This window comes from Lycium barbarum, chromosome 4, assembly GCF_019175385.1.
Source record: "Lycium barbarum isolate Lr01 chromosome 4, ASM1917538v2, whole genome shotgun sequence".
Classification (NCBI taxonomy): Eukaryota; Viridiplantae; Streptophyta; class Magnoliopsida; order Solanales; family Solanaceae; genus Lycium; species Lycium barbarum.
In genome coordinates, this window is record NC_083340.1 from 13,789,795 (window position 1) to 13,811,349 (window position 21,555).

The 21,555-nt window shown below is 37.0% G+C and overlaps 2 pseudogenes; both read right to left on the minus strand.

The window, feature by feature from the left end:
* Window positions 1-111: 111 nt before the first annotated feature.
* LOC132635270 (MND1-interacting protein 1-like) lies at window positions 112-7,252 on the minus strand (annotated as a pseudogene).
* Window positions 7,253-19,807: 12,555 nt separating this feature from the next.
* LOC132635269 (MND1-interacting protein 1-like) lies at window positions 19,808-21,456 on the minus strand (annotated as a pseudogene).
* Window positions 21,457-21,555: the final 99 nt, after the last annotated feature.

A 21,555-nucleotide genomic window follows, 5' to 3' on the forward strand; every position in this document is an offset into this window, starting at 1 on the left:
TCCCTCCTGGTCGTGAACCAAGTTAATGGGACTTTCGAGGTAAAAGAAGATAGAATGCAGAAATATCTGGAGAAGGTTCAAGTGGTCTTACACCGGTTTAAAGAGTGGCCTGGCTGTTTATTTACTTACACTTTGTATTGATGATTCAATCCAGCATATTGTTCAAGCCTATGTAAAAAGAGTTAAGAGAAGAAAACATTGTTCTTTTTGTCTTCCGAAGAGACAGTAAATGAGCATGCCATCTTCAAATAAAGCTTGCATAAGGGCTACAAAGTTGCACCAAAGACCTGGATTCTCTGTTCAATTGGAACCGGCAGCAGGGGCATATTGCTCTTCCCTTCTTCCCGTAGTTGTCATTGCAGTTTGCACATAGAACCGGATGAGCACAAGGTAAAAAAACAACTGGAACTTCATTCTTCGTGCAAATTAAGCACTCCCTATCAGCGCTAACATCTTTCTCAGAAGAATCTTCCAATCCGTCAAAATCACGCAGCATCCTTGCAACATCTCCTTCCGGAAGCTCAGTAGTCTGTGCAGATGCTTTAAGCCGAGACAAATCTTGTTCAAGCCGTTGGAGGTCATCCTTGTGCCGCTGGAAATTTATTTCTATCCTAAGGTGCAACGTCTCAAGCTTTCTTTTGTTAGTAGCCTCAGTTGCTTCCTTGAGGCGCCGCTCCTCCTCTATTTGTGCCCAGGCTTGCTCCTTAGTCCTTTCTTCCTGCCTCCACTTTGCCTGTCAAAAATTGGAAACACAACCATTATTCATTGCCCAATAAGCCAGATTGTGTTCAATTCAGGGTAATAATTGCTCATTAACAGTTTTAAATAATATATTATCCGTGAAAGTAAACAGGTAAAGGAAGGAAATAAAGGGAGTACAACAAGAAGAATAGGTTGTGCACTGAATCAGACTTATAAGGAAAGACAACTGGCAAAGAAACAGCTAAAGAAACCTTCAATTGATATGTATCCAAAGGGAAGACACACATAATGTACATTCTAATTACCCAAGTGAGATACAATTTCAGAGTTGCTACAAATGATCTAGAATGTGTTACATTTCCAAGTACGGTTTCTGACTGTAATAATTGTAAGCAATGATCGATATTTTTAGCCAACTTATCAGAAAAGGGAAAAAAGAAGAGGGTTTTTCTTCAGCCAACAGCCAAGCATTCTTGAAATAAGAACATGAATCAATGTTAAAAAAACGAATATAAGTATCCACACTTACAAAAGGAAATGAAACATCCTTGATAAAACTGTAGGCAATCATTATCGTGCATGCATATAGCTCTAGAAGCATAATAAAAGCACTCATTAATAGAAGCACTGGAAATTATTCATTCTTTTTCTAGTTTCATATAACATACTGCCATCACGGATCATTAATGAGTTTCCTCTGCAATGCTTTTGCCGGCTAATTTCTCAAAAACATGCCAAAAGTATGCTGAAACACTCTCTGTTAGTTCTCTAAATCCATAGTTTTGTATAACTTTCCACTCCCCCCCCCCCCGGAACAAAACCCCCGGCTCACCAAATAAGTTTATAGCTCCAAAAAGGACATACCAACAGAAGCACTAGCTTAATGTGTCCCCTCTACCGACAAGAAAGCATGCTCATCAGCTTAATAACCATATGGCCACAGTTTTTTGGTAAAATAACAAAGGTAATAGAGTGTTGGATGTGCGATAGACACATCACAGGTTCGAATGTTGTTAGGAGCCAACTCTAATATTTAAGTGGAGGAGGGTAGAGGGGAAAGACCATTATCCGAGTCAAAGCTGGGAACGGCAGATTTCTCTGTTATTTAAGAGAAAATTGTAATATAAAATAACAAATAAGTTTCTATGCTCCTGAACATGACATCTCCTTTCATTTTCATCTTGTTCAAATAAAAAGAGAAGCGGATAGTTTTTTATTATCAGTCCAATAGTCAATAAGAGAGGGATAATTTAATTGTCGAAGACCTCTACCTCCACAGATAACATTGAAGCTTCGAGCTGATCTAGAATTTGAAATTGATGGATTCCTACAACGACCTCAAGTTAATACTACAATAATAATTGGGTTCACGGTCAAATATATATATATATATATATATGTTTTGGATAAAAGCTACTGGCTTGACATGAACCCGCAACCAATCTTCTAGATCCACCCTTGGGTTCGAGTCTCCAGGAGAGCAAAGTGGGAAATGACCACCATTTAGCTCGTAGGGACTCACAGGCTAGATTGACATATCATAAAAAGGTTACCACTTCAATTGTCTTCACCATCTCATTCTTCCTAACTTCCTACTTTTAATTTCTTGATCGAGATTTATAAATATTTTATGTTCGTAGAGCATTACTGGCGTTTTAAGCATGAATATGAAGAATTTATGTTATTTCCCTGAATAGGCTCTTAGCAAAATTACTAAGAGATATTCATTTAAAATATAGAAATCTTTTATGTTCCTCTACTTAACACACCATTTTCTTTCTTTTCGATAGATGCATGGATGTGCTTTCTATCTGCATTTAATGATAGGAGGAATAATTGCATAGATTTGGGTTAAACTACTCCTTTCAAGTAGTGTTGTCAAATGTGAAAGGCGTAAACAGTGTTATAAGTCATCGCTTTGTTATTTAAAGCGAGGCGGAGCAAGGGTCACGACTTCATTCGCTTCATAAGTGTGCACTTCAAACAATGACACAGAGTGAATCCAACAAGAAATGGCTGATTCTTTGAATCTCAACATTGAGGAGTTGGATTGGTAATATTGTATATTGGATATTGAAATTAATTATTTTATTTGAAATTTTGATTATTATAGTACTAAATTCATAATGTATGGTATTATTATAGTCTCCCTAAATTGAGCGCTTAACTTAAAAGAAATACGCACTTCACTTCAAACTTCACTTTAAAGAAGCATGCGCCTCACTTGAAAGAAGTGTGCACCTCGAAGCACCTCGAACCCCAAGGACCAGGTTGGTTTTTTGTGTTTTCGCTTTTGAAAAATTGGGCGGAAATGTACCAACACGAGTAAGCCTTAATCTCAACTAGCTGGTATTGACTGGTATTCCCAATACGTATTTTTTTTACCTTTCATTGTATTTTGATCTTCACTAAGTCTGCATGAACGTCAAGAGGTTGTAGGTCCTTTATGACAACTTCCTTTTACATGATTTTAAAGCTCTCTCAACCCCTTTTATGTCTTCCACATGAAACACGTGGAGTAAAAACCATGTGAATCAAGTTCAAACTCATTTTAAATTTCCGACTCCAGTGCGAAATAGAGCTTTGAGTTTCTAGTTTAAATTTGTGACTACTTTCCTTAAACTATATTTCTAATTTCTTATTCCTAATTCCTAACATATATACCTATGATTTTTTTCATAACAATGATGAATACATAGCTTTGTCGTCAATATTTAGTGTTTAGCTGCACGCCTTAGTACACAGTTGCATTGCACTAAAGTGTCGCATATGCGAAGGGAAGCGCCCAACCTATGTAGCACCTGGCTTCAGGGTTTAAGCGCACCTTTTACAACATTATTATCTAGTAAAGTAAGGTTTTAACCCTATGGTCTTCAAGTGTTCGTGTGTTTGCGCACTAAAGTTTTAGGAAATTGAATGCAACTTATTCATCAATCATTTCTCCACTTTAAGATCACTCATAAATACAAGTTGGTCATAGATGTAGACCAATAAATGTTTACAACATATAAAGAGTACATCCCGATTAATTAAAGTTGTTGATGTTGTGCCTGCTATGTGTAGGTTTCATGGTGGTTGTGGTATCGGAAATGGGGTGCTAATGAGTTTCCTCTGAAGGGGTTCCTCTCATATCCCCCGGTATCTTCTTTGCATATCTTAAGTGTCCAAGGAGGTTTAATCTCACTCCTTCAATGAAAACTTTGTTGAAGAGGAACATCGCGGCTTTTGTAGCTGGACTTAGAGCAAACTCAAAATACGTGCAAAAAAAGTCACAAGCTTGTCCTAGTCCTTTGCTTTGTGGGGACCCGTCTAGTGTAAGTGTATTAGGATCTGAAAGTGGAATTGGGCAGTCTGATGAATCAAAACCAAGAAGTGCATAGCTCTGTCTTGAGTAAGTTTCGTGATTTGAATCTTGCTGAGAATTTAGATTAAGTCCATGGCCAGCTAGACCAGAAGGACGAGGTGATTCTGAGTTTGATTCATCAGATAAAGGATCTAGAAAGGCAGGTGAAGGACCGTAACAAATGGGCCAACCAGAAGGCAATGCAAGCTATGAGTAAGTTCAGTAGTGACTTAACTGAGCTTAAGATGTTGCAAATGGAAAGGAAGGAGACTCAAAAGACTGAAGAAGGGTAAGCAGGCCATTGAAGACATTACCATGAAAAGAATCACACGTATGGAAAGACCAAGTGTTTGTAAGAGGAAAACACCCGATATCTTTTATCTCCATCCAACTTCATCATGATTTAGTCAATTTTACAATTTACTGCTGTGAAGGAGCAAAGAACAGATAGGATTCCTGATGATCTGCAGAAGTTCAGCCCAACTTATTGAGTAGCTTTATTGGGACTCGAAAGATCTTTAAATGTTTGCCACATATAACTAATGAAATTTATGGATGAAGAATGATTCGACTGTATGCAACATAAAACTACTTAAATTTCTAAATTCTCTATATGAACCATATAACTCCTCTCTCTTTATCAACAAGCAAATCAGACACAAATCTATAAATTAAATAAGATCCAAGATAAAGCTTAATCAAAGAAAGTATCTTAGGTAACACGGGTGCAGTGTCTACTCTTACTATTCAGATATCTCATGAACCCAACAGATGAACGTTTTCACTACACACCTCTATATAAATCATGTCAAAACAGAAAGAAAGTGTTTGAAACCAAAACCAATGCTTACAAAGACACCATTACGATGAAAAAAACACACAAATACTGTACTAGAACTATCAATTAAAAGGTGCATTATGATATTAGAAAGACAGAAAGATTTAGTCCAATTTCTCAGGAAGCGATGCATATACTGTGAACATTCCATTTAAACTACAAGAAGGTAATACAAGTAAACAGAAAATAAAAAGAGAAAAAGTGCATACCTCAGCTTCCTTTTGAGCTGCCTCAATCTCAACCAGATGCTGCTGCAAATCCGAGATTTTCTACTTCTCTGCAGCAATATCCTCGTGAAGCTTGTTTTTCTGTTTCTCCCAAGCTCCATGCTTCTTTAAGAACTTCTTCTACCTCTTTACAACCTCCAAGCAGGTTGTGGCAGATTCGGATGCGCTTAACTTGCAAGCCTCCATCGCTGCCCTTATTTCGGCATTCATGTTCTCACGCTTTTTAACTGCCAGGTTTTTATGGTCAACTTGGCCACTTGTGTATCGTAGAGCAGCCTCCATACGTATGATTCTTTTCATGGTAGTGGTAGTGTCTTCAATGGCCTGCTTACCCTTCTTCAGTCTTTGAGTCTCCTCTCTTTCCATTCGCAACATCTTAAGCTCAGTTAAGTCATTACTGAGCTTCCTCGCAGCTTGCATTGCCTTCTGATGGGCCCAGTCTTTTCGATCCTTCACCTGCCTTTCCAGATCCTTTATCTGATAGGTCAAATTCAGAATCACCTCGTCCTTCTGGTCCAGCTGGCCGTAGCCCTGCTCTGAATTCTCGGCAAGATTCAAATTGCGAAACTTACTCACACAGCTAACTTCTTGGTTTTTCAGAGTCTGAGATTCATTAGACTGCCCAATTCCACTTTAGATCCTGAGGCACTTCCACTAGACCGGTCCCCACCAGGCAAAGGACTAGGATAAGCTTTTGATTGATTTTGTAGGCATTTTGAGTTTGCCCTAAATCCAGCTACAAAAGCCGCGACGTTCCTCTTCAACAAAGTTTTGGTCGAAGGGGTGAGATTAAACCTCTTTGGACACTCAGTCTCCCTTTGCAAAGAAGATTCCGAGGCATACGAAGAGACGCCCTTCGCAGGAAACTCATTAGCACCCCTATTCCCGAAATCCCAACCAACATGAAACCTACACATAGCAAGCACAACGCCAACATGACTAGAGTCAACACCATCCACATTACTGGCCGAGCCATTCCCACCTTGTGTCGGATTAACCGGAATTTCCATCATACTAGCCCGACCAACATGAAGATCACTCATTAGCAAACACCACATTGCATCCACTTCACTAACACATGGCTTAACTTGCTACAACAAACACACCATATCAGCCAACGAGTACTCTTCTAACTGCCTAAGATCCGTAAAGCTATGCTCGGTATCCTCCAAATTAACAACGTTTCCATTATTCAAATACGACAAAGAGTTATGCAATATATCACTCAAAACATCCATAGCACCATAACATTACCCATTTCTAAGTACACCTTTTATAACATTGTAGATGTACAAGTGTAGATTTTCATAGCCTTGAAAGTGTAAGTGTTTGATTTTAAAATACAGGAGTCTTATCCGTAACAAAGTCATAGTACTTGAATGTTTAGTGTTACTAGCAGTCTAGCACTATATTTTTTTTTTAAGGCTAAAATCCAGAAATGTGAAAAATGGGCTTGAGTTTGTTGGAGAAAAAACCAAAATAGTCCCTTACGTATATGAGGAGAACCACTTTTGTCCTTCACGCATTACCTTGTACACAAAAGGTCCAATGTTTAATAAAAGGGGACGCATTTGATCTTGAGAGACGGAAGGCGTCAAGTTTAAATGGAGGATTCTCACTTTAAAACCATTACCCACCAACTGTAAAAGAGAATTTTGTGTGTGTGTCAGATTCAATTACCTCAAAATTAAGAATTCATTTTGAACTCTAAACACTACTATTTTAATAGGAAAATCACTCAAATTGGAGTAGGAAATTTCTTAATTTCGTATATGCGAGACCGCCTTTCAAAACTCCAAAAAACAACTTTTAAGCATGGCTTTTGTAATTAACTAGATGGCCCGTGCCATTTTCTGAACATCATTGTACTAATGAGATCAAAACAATGGAAACACGATTAAATTAAATATTAACATAATATTCTTAATCATATTATTGTAAAAGTGAGAAGATCTTTAAGTGAAAAGTTAGTTTACGAAATAAAAATGGAAAGATCTTAAGTGAAAAATTAGTTTACGAAAATGCCCATAAAAAATTAAATGACATTTTTATCCTTCAATCAAAAACTACTCCTTTAATATTTTGTATACAAAATGTAAATATACATTTAAATAAATGCTAAGTATCAAATTGAATACAATACAATGAATCAGAGCCACAATTATGCCTTTTCACGTATCAATCCATTTAAGAAGTTAATATTACCAAGTCATTTATGCAAGGCCTGCTAATGACTCATTAGTCATAACATACAACCCCACGTCTCCTCCAAACCATTATTTATGTTGGAATCGGTTATTGATCTGTAAATTAATGTTGGATACATTGTAATAAATTGCAATATGATTAACCTTCAATAATAATTACTTCTTCAATAATAATTATTACCATTTTGTTATAAAGAATCATAATAAATTAAGTATTTTCCCCTATATGAAAATTTATGCATACAAAACTCAATGTACCACCCATATGACTTCTCCCTGACCACGGAACTCTTGGTTTTTCATCTTTTTTCTTTTCCTCTATGCTTTATATATCTATTTCTGATTGCAAAATGGACATGTAGTAAAAAAAAAAAAAGAATAAGATTGTATATATGACCTAAAGAAGTTTTTGGTGACTCCCCAACTATCGATCAACAATTATACACGAATTTAAGAATGATCACTTATGCCAAATTTGTAAATTGGTACAATGCAATTAGTTGTGAACAACTATAGGATAACATTTTTCATGTAATTTTTTTTCCCCCTTTACATGTAGATTTTTTGTGTTGTAAATGAAGGCCTCTAAATTGAATTTGACCAAAATATATTTCGATCCGCTCTATACTCTATAAAGATTGTATTTGTGCTTTTTAAGTCCTTTTACAGCTCTTACTCAATGCAATTTGAGCCCAATTCACAAGTTAATTAGAAGATAGCAGAAGTGACAGTTAAAACCATCACTATCTTGGAAATTTGTTAGAAGAAGATGCAGAAAATTTCTAAAGTATGCGTTTCGCATAGTTCAATCTCACTAACAAGTTGGAATCCAATGTATATGAAGGAAAATCTATCACTTCTCTACTCTCTCATGGGACCATTGAATGATCAGTGTTGATGTAAATATTTTCATGTCTAAAGCAAACAGATGAAACCCCGATTCTATGCGTTCAGATGGATCACTCAGCTACTTATAGCTAATTTTCGCCTGCATATTGCAACTTGAGGACTATTCCGAATATGTTAGCTATGAGTATTACAAGTCATTTATGTAAGGCCTCCTAATGACTCATTAGTCGTAACAACAACCCACGTCTCCTCCAAACCATTATTTATGTTGGAATAGGTTGTTAATCAGTAAATTAATGTTGGATACATTGTAATAAATTGCAATATGATTAACCTTCAATAATAATTACTGCCATTTTATTAAAGAATCATAATAAATTAAGTCTTTTCCCCTAATCATATGAAAATTTATGCATACAAAATTCAATGTACCACCCATATAACTTCTCTCTGACCACGGAAACTTTATTTTTTCATTTTTTTTTCTTTTCTTTTAAGAACTTAATACTCCGTAGATATTTGTTTTCTTCCTTTTGAAGTGATGGCTGAACATTATACTTTCAATTAATGTTGAAGTTGAAACGTATTTCTTCAATTAATGAGAAGTCGAAAAGAATCCAATTGAGGAATATGAAAAAGCTTATACCACTAAACCTTGAAAACTACACTATATATACATACGTTTGATTAGTGATTCAGCATATGCTCAGGGTAAGTGGGTACAATCCCTTATGTTTTCTAGCTATATTCTCATTAAGTGTAGATTAAGTTTAGATTTTTATGTTTCAGTGGCTCGATCCATTTGAATGATAATATATATTTTTTTTATACGAACAGTAGATTCTGTTATACATAGATATATTGTGGTGCGGAATAATGATCAACTTTCTTTGCTGCTAAATGTTGCGATGGAAATTAAACTATTTTATAACCATATATTTACTTTATTAATTTGTCTTTTGTTACTCAATAATGCTTCAACATTCTTATGTGACTATGCAAAATTTTGTAACAAATCACTTGAAATACATATGCAACGCACGTTCCCAAAAACTAGTACTAGAAACATTCATGTACGGAACAAAGTTATACAATTACATTCTTGAGCTTGGTAGAAGGGCCAAATCAGCGAGATTGTAGGCGGTCCAACTTATGTATTAGGTATGTTGTGCAATTGCGTGCAATCTGAATTTTAGCAGCTACCAGTGATAAGTAAGTCAGTATTTCAATTGGGTATTCCCTGAAAAAAGACAGGTGGGTTTTAGTCCAATTAGCTCTAGTAAATCTTGGGAACATGCTTTATTTCAGGTAGTATTGAAGTACAATTAACGATGGGTAGAAGGAAATAGGGATATCTTCTCAAAAAAGCCATAGTATCTCACAAAAGTAAGTTGTTCCATGCCCTGTGATCTGTTTTAGAGAATGAAATCTTTCAAGACCTGAAAAGAAAAGTTGAAGTGTTTCAGTTTAGACAGGAAATGACTTAGTTGCAAAAAATCCCACAATATTAAGTCAGATCTTTCCATTGTCTGGTCCACCTCCAAGTGAGAATTTAATTAAATTCTTAAAACACCAATTTCAAACTTGAAGTTAAAATCTCAAAATCCTTCATAAAACTATACATTATAGTAACCACTTAGAGTCCATTGTGTTTTGCACCCCTAACGTATGTTTTCTTTTGTAACTAGCACTCTGATTTTTTTTATTTTTTATTTTTTATATATGATTTGCGCCCTAACCTCTTTATTTTTTTTTGCAAAACAATGAAAATACTCTCTTTTTTAAAAATATCCACAAGGGTGAATGTCACGACCCAATTCACGAGTCGTGGTGGCACCTACACTATCCCCTGAGTAGGCGAACCACATTCCCAATAACAAGTTAAATAAGCGAAAAATTAAAGAAGAAGAAGTTATTAAGTCTTAAATACTTATCATCACTAGAAATGTCACGACATCCCCAAAATCTGGTCAAAGGGTACAAGAGCGCTAAACATAGTCTGGAATAAAAGTCTGAAAATTCCTGAAGGCTACATACTGTCTGTCGAATAAAAAAAAACAGAATTAAATAAGAGGGTCCTTCAGGGGCCACGGATGACCAAGTAGCTCACCCTGAATGACTGAAAGATGTCACCCTCGCGTATCAGCCACGGGGCGTAGAACTGGAGCTTGGATCGTACTCTGCACTTAACAAAAAGTGCAGCAAGAGTAGCATCAGTACAACACTAGTACCAGTAAGCATCATAGGCCGACAATGATTAGATAACGCATGAAGAAGTGGAAACTAACAAGTAGCACATAGAGCAAACAGGTATGGTCACGTATCGTATACGAGTAAAGTGTAAATGTCACGACCCAACCCCGTAGGCCGTGACTAGTGTCCGTACTGGACACCCAAACGTACCCAATAACCCAAACCATCATACTAGTAGAATATGTCAATATAAAAGTTAATTGGCGTTACTAGATATCGCAGACGAACGGATATAGCACGTGGAAACCGATAAGGCCATCATAGATCATAACAACCCAAAAACATATACAGAACCCACACAAGTATGTCTACAAACCTCTACAGAACATAACAGAATCATAAGACAGGACAGGGCCCCGTCGTACCCCTGAATAATGTACATATATACGATAGCAGAAGACTGTACCAAAATATGGGCTCCGGATAAAGGAGCGCTCCAAGATAGCAGAGTAAGATCCTAAACGGGCGGATCAGCAAACCTGTCGTCTGTACCTGCGCGGCATGAAAACGCAGCCCCCGAAGAAAGGGGGTCAGTACAAAATATGTACTGAATATGTAAAGCCTGAATCACAGAAACAGAGTCATAACCGGAAACAGAATGAACAGAAAAGGGATGCAAAATCCAGAATATCATATGCATATTTTCAAATCATAAAAAGTGTGTACAGAAACATACGCCATATCGTAGCCGGCCCCCGCCAAGGGACTCGGCAGACAAAACGTGATCACCCTCCCGACATTGGTGCCACAACAAATAAGGATCAGAATAGGGGATTACCCCGTAGCATAGCATATCATATCAGATGGCCATATCAGACCATATCATATCATATCAGAATAGAATACATGGCACAACATACTCCACAACCCATGTACATGTATACCTGCCCCCTCACATCGAGGCACGGCGAATAATGCAGTGGAAGTCGCTTGAGAACATATCCTGGCCCGGGCTCAGTGAAGGAAACGTTGAGGCATCCACGAATGGAGTAGTGAGAAACTAATGCAAAATAAAATATAGCACATTTACGGAGACTCAGTAGCATAATTCAGATGACAAACCATATGACAGAAGCGGAGCAGTAATCATAGTGTATGCATTTCGGATATCCCAATAGCATATGTCAAAATAAGCTTTTTGTAATCATTTTCATGTTTCAAAATACATTATGGGGCTTATCAAAATAATTCAAACGAATGTCATATATTTCCAGAGACTCAATAAGACCTATCGGATGACAAATCGAATTAATGAAATCAGACAGAATCATAGTGAGTGTATTTCGGATGTCATAATGGATTACAGAAGCATAATCTTTCTAAGTTCGTTTCCAAGTTCCGAAACAGTTTTACAAGACTTAATGGAATATTTAAAACAAGTTTTATTTAGTAATTACAAGCGTAGTTAAAAATATTTCTTTAAAAAACGCTCGAAGACAAGTCATAACCACTAAAAGGGTAAAATCGGAAATAGTGGGCCCACCTCGGGACAAACGAAGCGGTGGGCTCAAATTACGTATTTTAAGCTTATAAAGTCACCTACGGAGGTTCTGGGGACATTCCATAATTTTCTAAACAATTTGCGGAAGTTTGCACAATTCTTTCAATAAAGCATACTTATAGGGTTCAATTCCATTGAATGAAAAAGGGGTATTTTCAAATGCGGATTCCGATGAGCAGAATACTTTCCGAGGCTCAAATCCGATCCTAGTACACCTAGGACATGCCAAAAGAAGAATCGGGATAGCTTTACATACCTTGTATGCTCTTTACGCCTTTCCAAATTCAATTCCCATTTCGCCCAAAATCTGTAATTGGTCACATTTACCAATTCTCAATTTCTAATCTTTAAGTATTCAATCTTTATTCATAATTGCCTACAGAAATTTGGGCAGCATCTCCCCTATACATATAGCATCCCCGAGAATTTAACTCGGCCAAAACAATCAACAACAACACCACCAACAACAACAATCACTATAAAACACAATATAACATAGTTAGTCATCTTTCCAACATAATGTCATAACCTTCATTCCAACTTCGTATTTTCAAATCAATATCGACATTCTCGTATTCATTACTAATCAAGATCATTACAACATAATTCGGAAGCATTTCATATCATTTCCACAAAATATTCACAAGATATACAAAATGTACAAATTTTTCACCAAAACCATAATCCATCCAAAACTTCTAATCTTCAACATACATATTCATAACATGTTTCCATCTTCCAATTTCATCAACCATAATCATAATTTACATCTTAACAACTTCATTTTCATAATTACATAAATCGACCATAAAATCACAAAACTTCTCATAACCACTTAACAACCAATCTTTCATGCCAATATGGACTATTATCCTTCCAAATTCACCAACTAACATAATAATTCACATTTATAACTCCACTTCATAATTACATAAAAACTTCATTAAAATCACATAATTTCCTATAACTATTTCCAATAATTTTTCATGCCAACTTGAACCATTTTCTTCCATTTCCAATATAAGGTCCACCACAACTACAACTAGAATACAACATAAAATTCAACTCATCTTATTTATACAACCTTACATACACATGCACACATGCAAACCCACTTTGTAAACTTTCTTATTTCCATAATTTCTACTCATTTCCATATATTACAACATAAACCAACCTTCAAAACATAGTAAGGAGGGATAAATTCTTACCTTTTCTCTTCAACTTCTTCACTTAACCCAAGTGTGAGATTGATGGAACAAGTGCTCTTTCTTCCAAAATAATTACACCAAGTTGTAAAGGACCCTTGAATTAGTAGGAATACCACAAGAAAACAATTTTTGGGAGAAGATTTCAAAGAGCTAAAATTTCATGGTCATGGCCGAAAGTTGGGGTGGTCTTTATGTTCTACAAGTTTCTTGATTTTTTTCCACAAGTTAAAGATGACTTAGTCATCTTTTAATACTACAAATTAGACCCCCCCCCCCCCCCCGGGCTTGGGCCATCATACTATGGCCGGCCACCCTCACTTGGGCCTCAATGTTTCTTATTTTTTTTTTTGGGCCTAACCCGGTTGGTCCCGAGTTGGGCCTAGCCCACTGACCTTTCGACCTTAAAACGTTCATATCTCCGTGTACCGACGTCACCTGGGAACCCACGACCTATGGATGGAAAGCTAATTCCATTATCTACAACTTCTATTTCTTGGTATTTTTCCAAATTCCAAATTTATAATACCGTTTTTGCCCCCCAAAGTCAGGTCACCCGAAAACGTTTCCTTAAAAATATTCGTTTGGAGGACTTCCACTTTGATTTGGCCCAAGGGTCCTTCTTGAGTTGTGTTTAACTTCACATATGTGATTCATATAATTTGTCACATGTCCCAAAAAAAATCTTGACATGTGGGCCCCACCTCAACTTACAATTAATCCGACGTTCAAAAATACGGGATGTAACAGTAAAGGAATTATGAAATCAACCAAGACAGATATAGTTCACCAAATGATCAGTCAAATATATGAGTGGATGAATGCAATGCATTGCAGCAGTCACCTTTTTCACTCCACTCTCATACACACATGCTAAGGGCGGTGCCTCAAAGCCATGACCCATGGGAGACCCGCGAAGTCCATGTACCACTCGTGCTCTCTGGCAGAAACCTCGAAGGCTAACAATAACTCTCAATCTTCGGCAAAGACCTCGGAGTCTCTCTATTACTCTCAATCTCCGGCAAAAACCTCGGAGTCTCTCTGTCACTCTCAATCTCCGGCAAGGACCTAGAGTCTCTCAATCACTCACCTCACCATCAGGACAACATAAGTATGCAAAGCATGCCATGCATGATATCAGTCTCAACAACATCGCCAATATACAATCAACAAGTACAAGTCATGTTACTGTTCACGATTCAATTATCAATATAACACTTCCCTTCCATGTGATGAGTGAGCTAGTATATTGCAGAGATACAAATAGGTGATGATCACATAAAACAACACATATGACGACAAGCCCACATAACAGCTGACATAACCAACCTAATTGGAATTCACCACCACTTCATGCCCGAAGGCCTATCATGCTATCCCCGTCACTTTCTACAACTACATACGATTCTCTAATCAAAGTCTAACTAAAGTAGACCGTAACCTACCTTGAAGGCCAAGCGGGTGCCATGAGCGATCAAACCAATGCCTTTCCTTTGCGGAGAGCCTCTGAACAATCAAAGTCTATCAAATATGCGATTTACGTTAGAATACAAATCTAAGGACACCTATATTGATACTTATATCCGAAACCCAAAAATGACCTTAAAAAGTGACCACAGACCCACAAGGGCAAAACTGAAATTTTATTGAAAAATCATATCACCCGTAACCTAAGGGTCATATATCCAGAAAATTAGTCAATTTCATCCATTAATAGTCTCTCAAATCCTAAATTCTCATCTCTTAAGACTAGGGCTTGAAACCTTCAATTATCTCAAAATCTTAATTGTCACGAATTTGAAGGTGTGCATATAATTCAATACAATTTATGAATATCCAATAGATTAATTATCACATCCCAAAAATACTAAACATGGAAGAAAATTACAAGTAGTAACAGTTTCGGAGTGTAATAATTTTGTGACAATGATCGATATTTTTGGCCAACTTATCAGAAAAGGGGATAAAAGAAGAGGCTTTTTTCAGCCAACAGCCAAGCATTCTTGAAATAAGAACATGAATATATGTTAAAAAACGAATAGAAGTATCCACACTTACAAAAGGAATGAAACTTTCTTGATAAAACTTTAGGCAATCATAACTGTGCGTGCATATAGCTCTAGAAGCATAACCAAAGCGCTTATTTTTAGAAGCAGCGGAAATTTTTCATTTATTTCCTAATTTCTCATAACGTACTGCCATCACGGATCATTAATGAGCTTCATATTTTTTCTTATTTGTTGAAGAGATAGAAATTAATGAGTTCCTCTTCAATCCTTTTGCTGGAAAATTTCTCCAAAACTTGCCAAAAATATGTTGAAACACTATGTTGGTTCTCTAAATCCATAGCTCTGTACAACTTTCCTCTTCTCTTCCACAATCCCCCCCCCCCCCCCCCCCAACCAAAAAAACCCCCCAGCCCACCAAATAAGTTTATAGCTCCAAAGATAAGACATATTAGCAGAGCTTAATGTGGCCCCTCCTCTGACAAGAAAGCATGCTTATCAGCTTAATAACCAAAGCGCCCCGGTTCTTTTAGATATTTTATATAACTGTGGTGTCCAGGCAAGTTTGCGCACACCTCGATTAATTTTACGAGATACCTGCTATCTCCCTCCAACAACGGGTACCAGGTAACACTGTCCATCAAGAAATAGACAGATGGGAAGAAATCACCTAGTGTTTTTGTCTCTGTTAAGATTTGAACCTGAGATCTCATGGTTCTCTTCCTACTTTATTGACCACTAGGACACACCCCTGGGTGCCATAACGCCACAGTTTTGGTAAAATAATAAATAACAAAGGTAATACAGTGTTGGATGTGTGATGGACACGCATCACGAGTTCGAATGTTGTTAGGGAGCCAAGTCTAATATCTAAGTGGATAAGGGTAGCAGGAAAAGACCATCACCCGAGTTTCAATGCTGGAAACCACAAATTTCTCAGTTATTTAAGAGAAAAAATTATAAATATAAAATAACAAATAAGTTACGATGCTCCTCAACTGACATCGCTTTTCATTTTCATCTTGATTCAAAATAAATCAAGAGAAGAGGATGATTATTGATTATCACTCCAATAGTTCATAAGGTAGGGATGATTTAATTGTTGAAGACCTCTACTTCCATAGATAACGTAGAAGGTTCGAGAGGGGCTGATCCAGAATTTGAAATTTATGAATTCATACAGCGACCTTAAGTTAATATTACAATAATAATTGGATCAATACAATATTTAAAAATATTTAGAGGATTTCCTAACATATATATATACGGGGTTTGGATAAAAGCTACTGGGTTCATGTGAACCCGTAAGGTAGTAACTGATCTTCTAGATCCACCCCTAGGTTCAAATAACCGGGAGAGCAAAGTGGCAAATGACCACTATTTAGCTCCAAGGAATAAGGATTCTCAGGCTAGAGTTGACCATATCCTAAAAAGATTACCACTCTAATTGTCCACGCCATCTCATTTTTCCTAACTTCCTACTTTTGATTTCTTGATTGAGATTTATAAATATTATATGTTCCTAGAGCATAACTGGTGTTTCAAGCTTGAATATGAAGAAGTTATGTTATTTCCCTGAATAGGCTCTTAGCAAAATTAGAAAAAGAAATTCATTTAGAAATGGAAATCTTTTATGTTCCCTGTTGAAGTTCCCCATCCCTTAGCCGATGGGGGAACACCCAAGTAAAAGACCAAATCCCCCATCCCTTACTGATGTAGGAGACTCAACATTCCTCTACTTAACACACCATTTTCTTTCTTTTCCACGGATGTATGGATGTGTTTTCTGTTTGCATTTAAAAGGTAGGAAGGAATACTTGCATAGATTTGGGTTAAACTACTCCTTTAGAGTAGTGCTGTCAAATGTGAAAGACGTAAAGAGTGTTATTAAAAGTCATTGCTTCGTCGTTTAAAGCGACGCAAAGAGGAGGGTCACGACTTCATGCGCTTCAGAAGTGTGCACTTCTAACAATGAACAAAGTGAACCTAACAAGAAACGACCAATTCTTTGAATCTCAACTTTGAGGAGTTGGATTAGTAATAATGTGTATTAGATGTTGAAATTAATATTTTTTAAAATTATGATATAGTACTAAATTCATATATGTATGATATTATAGTTTTCCTAAATTGAGCGCTTCACTTAAAAGAAGCATGCACATCACTTCAAACTTCACTTTAAAAAAGCATGTGCCTCACTTGAAACAGGCATGCACCTCGAACCCCAAGGACCACGTTGCTTACTAGTGTTTTTCGCTTTTGAAAACATTGGGGGCAAATATATCAACACGATTAGACCTTAATCTCAACTAGTTTGTATTGATTGGTATTCCCTATATGTATTTTTTTTCCTTTGGTTGTATTTTGATCTTTAATAAGACTGCATGAACTTCAAGAGGTCGTAGGTCCTTTATGATAACTTCCTTCTACATGATTTTAAAGCTCTATCAACCCCTTTTACATCTTTCACGTGAAACACATGGAGTAAAAATCGTGTGAATCAAGTTCAAACTCATTTTAAATTTCCGACTCCGATGCAAAGTAGAGTTTTGAGTTTCTAGTTTAAATGTGTGACTACTTTCCTTAAACTATATTTCTAATTTCCTATTCCTAATTACTAACATATATACCCATGATGTTTTTCATAACAATGAATACATAGCTTTGCCGTCAATATTTAGTGTTTAGCTGCACGCCTTACTACATAGTTGCATTGCACTAAAGTTCCGCATATGCGAAGGGAAGCGTCCAACCTACTTAGCACTTAGCTTCAGGGTTCGTACCTTTTACAACACTATTATCTAGTAAAGTAAGGTTTTAACCTTATCGTCTTCAGGTGTTCGTGTCTTAGCGCACTAAAGTTTTAAGAAATTGAATGCATCTTATTCATCAATCATTTCTACACTAATGTAATAAGATCACGCATAAATACAAGTTGGTCATAAATGTAGGCCAATAAATGTTTACATCATATAAAGTATACATCTCGATTAATTAAAGTTGTTGACATTTGTGCCTGCTATGTGTAGGTTTCATGGTGGTTGGGGTTTGGGAATGGGGGTGCTAATGAGTTTCCTCTGAAGCGGTTCTTCTCATATGCCTCGGTATCTTCTTTGCATAACTTCAGTGTCCAAAGAGGTTTAATCTCACTCCTTCAATGAAAACATTGTTGAAGAGGAACGTCGCAGCTTTTGTAGTTGGATTTAGGGAAAACTCAAAGTACTTGCAAAATCAATCACAAGTTTGTCCTGGTTCTTTGCCTGGTGGGGACCTATCAAATGGAAGTGCATCAGGATCTGAAAGTGGAATTAGGCAGTTTGATGAATCTCAGACTTTGAAAAACCAAGAAGTGGGTTAGCTCTGTTTTGAGTAAGTTTCGTGATTTGAATCTTGTTGAGAATTTAGAGCAGTTCAATGGCCAGCTGGACCAGAAGGACGCGGTGATTCTGAATTTGATCCATCAGATAAAGGATCTAGAAAGGCAGGCGAAGGACCGAAAAGATTGGGCCCAACAGAAGGCAATGCAAGCTGCAAGGAAGCGCAGTAATGACTTAACTGAGCTCAAGATGTTAAGGATGGAAAAGGAGGAGATACAAAGAATAAAGAAGGGTAAGTAGGCCACCGAAGACTCTACTATGAAAAGCCTCACGCATGTGGAGACTGCTCTATGGAGAGCAAGCGGCCAAGTTGACCGTACCAACCTAGCAGTAAAGCTTGAGACTGAAGATGCTAAAATTAGGGCGGAGATAGAGGCTTGGAAGTTCAACACATCAGAACCTGCAACAACCTGCTTGGAGTTTGTAAGGAGGGAGAAGAAGTGTCTAAAGAAGCTTGGAGTTTGGGAAAAAAAAAAAGCAAGCTGCAGGAGGATAATGCTCCTGAGAAGCAAAAGATCTCAGATTTGCAGCAACAACTGGTTGAGACTGAGAATGCAAATATTAGGGCAGAAAAGGAGGCTTGTAATCAATGTCATAATCCCCTGGCAGTCCCAAAAGGTTTGGGGTTCAAAACAAGTCTTGCAAGATGAAAACACCCTATCTTTTATCTCCATCCAGGTTCATCATGGTTTTGGTCAATCTTGTAATTTACTATTGTGGAGCAAACAACATATATGATTCCTGATGATCTGCAGAAGTTCAGCCCAACTCATTGAGTAGCTTAATTGGGACTTCAAAAATCATCTTAAAATGCTTGCCACATATAAACTAAGTAATTTTTCAATGAAGGATGAGTCGACTGTGATTTAACATGAAACTACTTAAATTTCTAAATTCTATATATGCATCATATAACTCCTCTTTCTTTATCAACATGCAAATCAGAGAGAAATCTATTAATAATATTCAAGATAAAGCTTAATCAAATAAAATAATTTAGGTAATGTGGTTGCGCAATCTCTATTATTACTATTCAACTATCACATAAACCCAACAGATGAACGTTTTTGCTAAGCACCTCTGTATTAATCATGTTAAACAGAAAGAAAATGTTTGAAACCCAAAATTGCTAACAAAGATTACCACTGATAATGAACAAACACACAAATACTGTACTAGAACCATGATAATGCTAACAAAGATTACCACTGATAATGAACAAACACACAAATATTGTACTAGAACCATCATAAGTCCGCAGTACAATCCCACATCCCTTAAATTTAAAAGGTGGATTATGACTTTAGAAAGAGAAGATAGATGAGCCCAATTTCTCAAAAAGTGATGCAAGTACTGTGAACTTTCCATTTACACTACAAGTAAACAGAAAATAATAAAGAGAAGAAAGCGCATACCTCAGCTTCCTTTTGAGCTGCCTTGACCTCAACCAGCTCTTGCTGCAAATCTGAGATCTTCTGCTTCTCTGCAGCATTATCCTCCTGAAGCTTGTTTTTCTATTTTTCCCGGCCTCCAAATTTCTTTAGGAACTTCTTCTCCCTCTTTACAACCTCCAAGCATGATGTTGCAGATTCTGATGCGCTTAACTTGCATGTCTCCATCTCTTCCCTAATTTTGGCATTTTCAGTCTCAAGCTTTTTCACTGCCAGGTTCGCACAGTCAACTCTGTCACTTGCTATCCGTAGAATAGTCTCCATATGTGTGAGACTTTTTGTGGTAGTGTCTTTGATGACCTGCTTATCCTTTTTTAGTCTTTGCGTCTCCTCCTTTTCCATCCGCAACATCTTAAGCTCAATTAAGTCATTACTGAGCTTCCTTGCAACTTGCATTGCCTTCTGGTGGGCCCAGTCTATCCGCTTTTTCACATGCCTTTCTGGATCCTTTATCCGATGGATCAAATTCAAAATCATCTCGTTCTTCTGGTCTATCTGGCCGTGGACCTGCTCAGAATTCTCATCTAGATTCAGATTGCAAAACTTACTCAAGACGGAGTTAACCACCTCTTGGATTTTCAGATTCTGAGATTCATCAGACTGCCCAAGTCCACTTTCAAACCCTGATTTACTTCCATTTGACGAGTCCCCACCACACGAAGAACTAGGACAAGTTTGTGATTGATTCTTAGGTACTTTTAGTTTGCCCTAAATCCAGCTGCAAAAGCCGCAATGTTCCTCTTCAACAAAGTTTTCATCGAAGGGGTGAGATTAAACCTCTTTGGGCAATCAATCTCCCGTTGCAAAGAAGATTCCGAGGCATACGAAAAGAAGCGCCTCACAGTAAACTCATTAGCACCCCCATTTCCGAAACTCATAGCAGGCACAACATCAACAAGACTAGAGTCAACACCACATTGCATCCGCTTCACTAAAATGTGGCTTAACTTGCTGTAACAAACACACCATACCAACCAACGAATACTCCTCTAACTGCCTAAATCCGCAAAGCTATGCTCGGTATCCTCCAAATTAACAACGTTTCCATTATTCAAATACGACAACCAGTTATGCAATATATTAGTCAAAAACATCCATAGCACCATAACAATACACATCTTCATCATAACCCAACGAAACAAGCTTTGCAATATCCTCATTGTACAAATAATCCAAATTCTTTAACAACATTTCTTATAACTGTTCTTCTGTACAATAACCCCATCCACTTGAATCGCTCAAACCCATCTGATAATTTAATGGCCTAAGCCCACATTCAGTTACTGATTGAGATATAACATTTCTATCTAAAGAATTGAAATTGGTGGTATGTGTATGATCAGTTTCAGTTTTTATCAATCGATGAGCTCTGTTCTTCTGTCTCAATTTGGGAAAGAATCTCAATTCTTGAAGAGTTTTTGTAAAAGAAATGAATTTTAGATGAATTGAGATTAAAGAGGAATACTTACAGCTTAATGATTATCGCCGTTTGAGGTTGTTGACAGGTGCTCTTCTAAGAGAGAGTGAAATCGGGAATGGAAGCTTGCAAAATGAAAGTCATGCATGGTTATATATTATACTTGGCAAGAGATG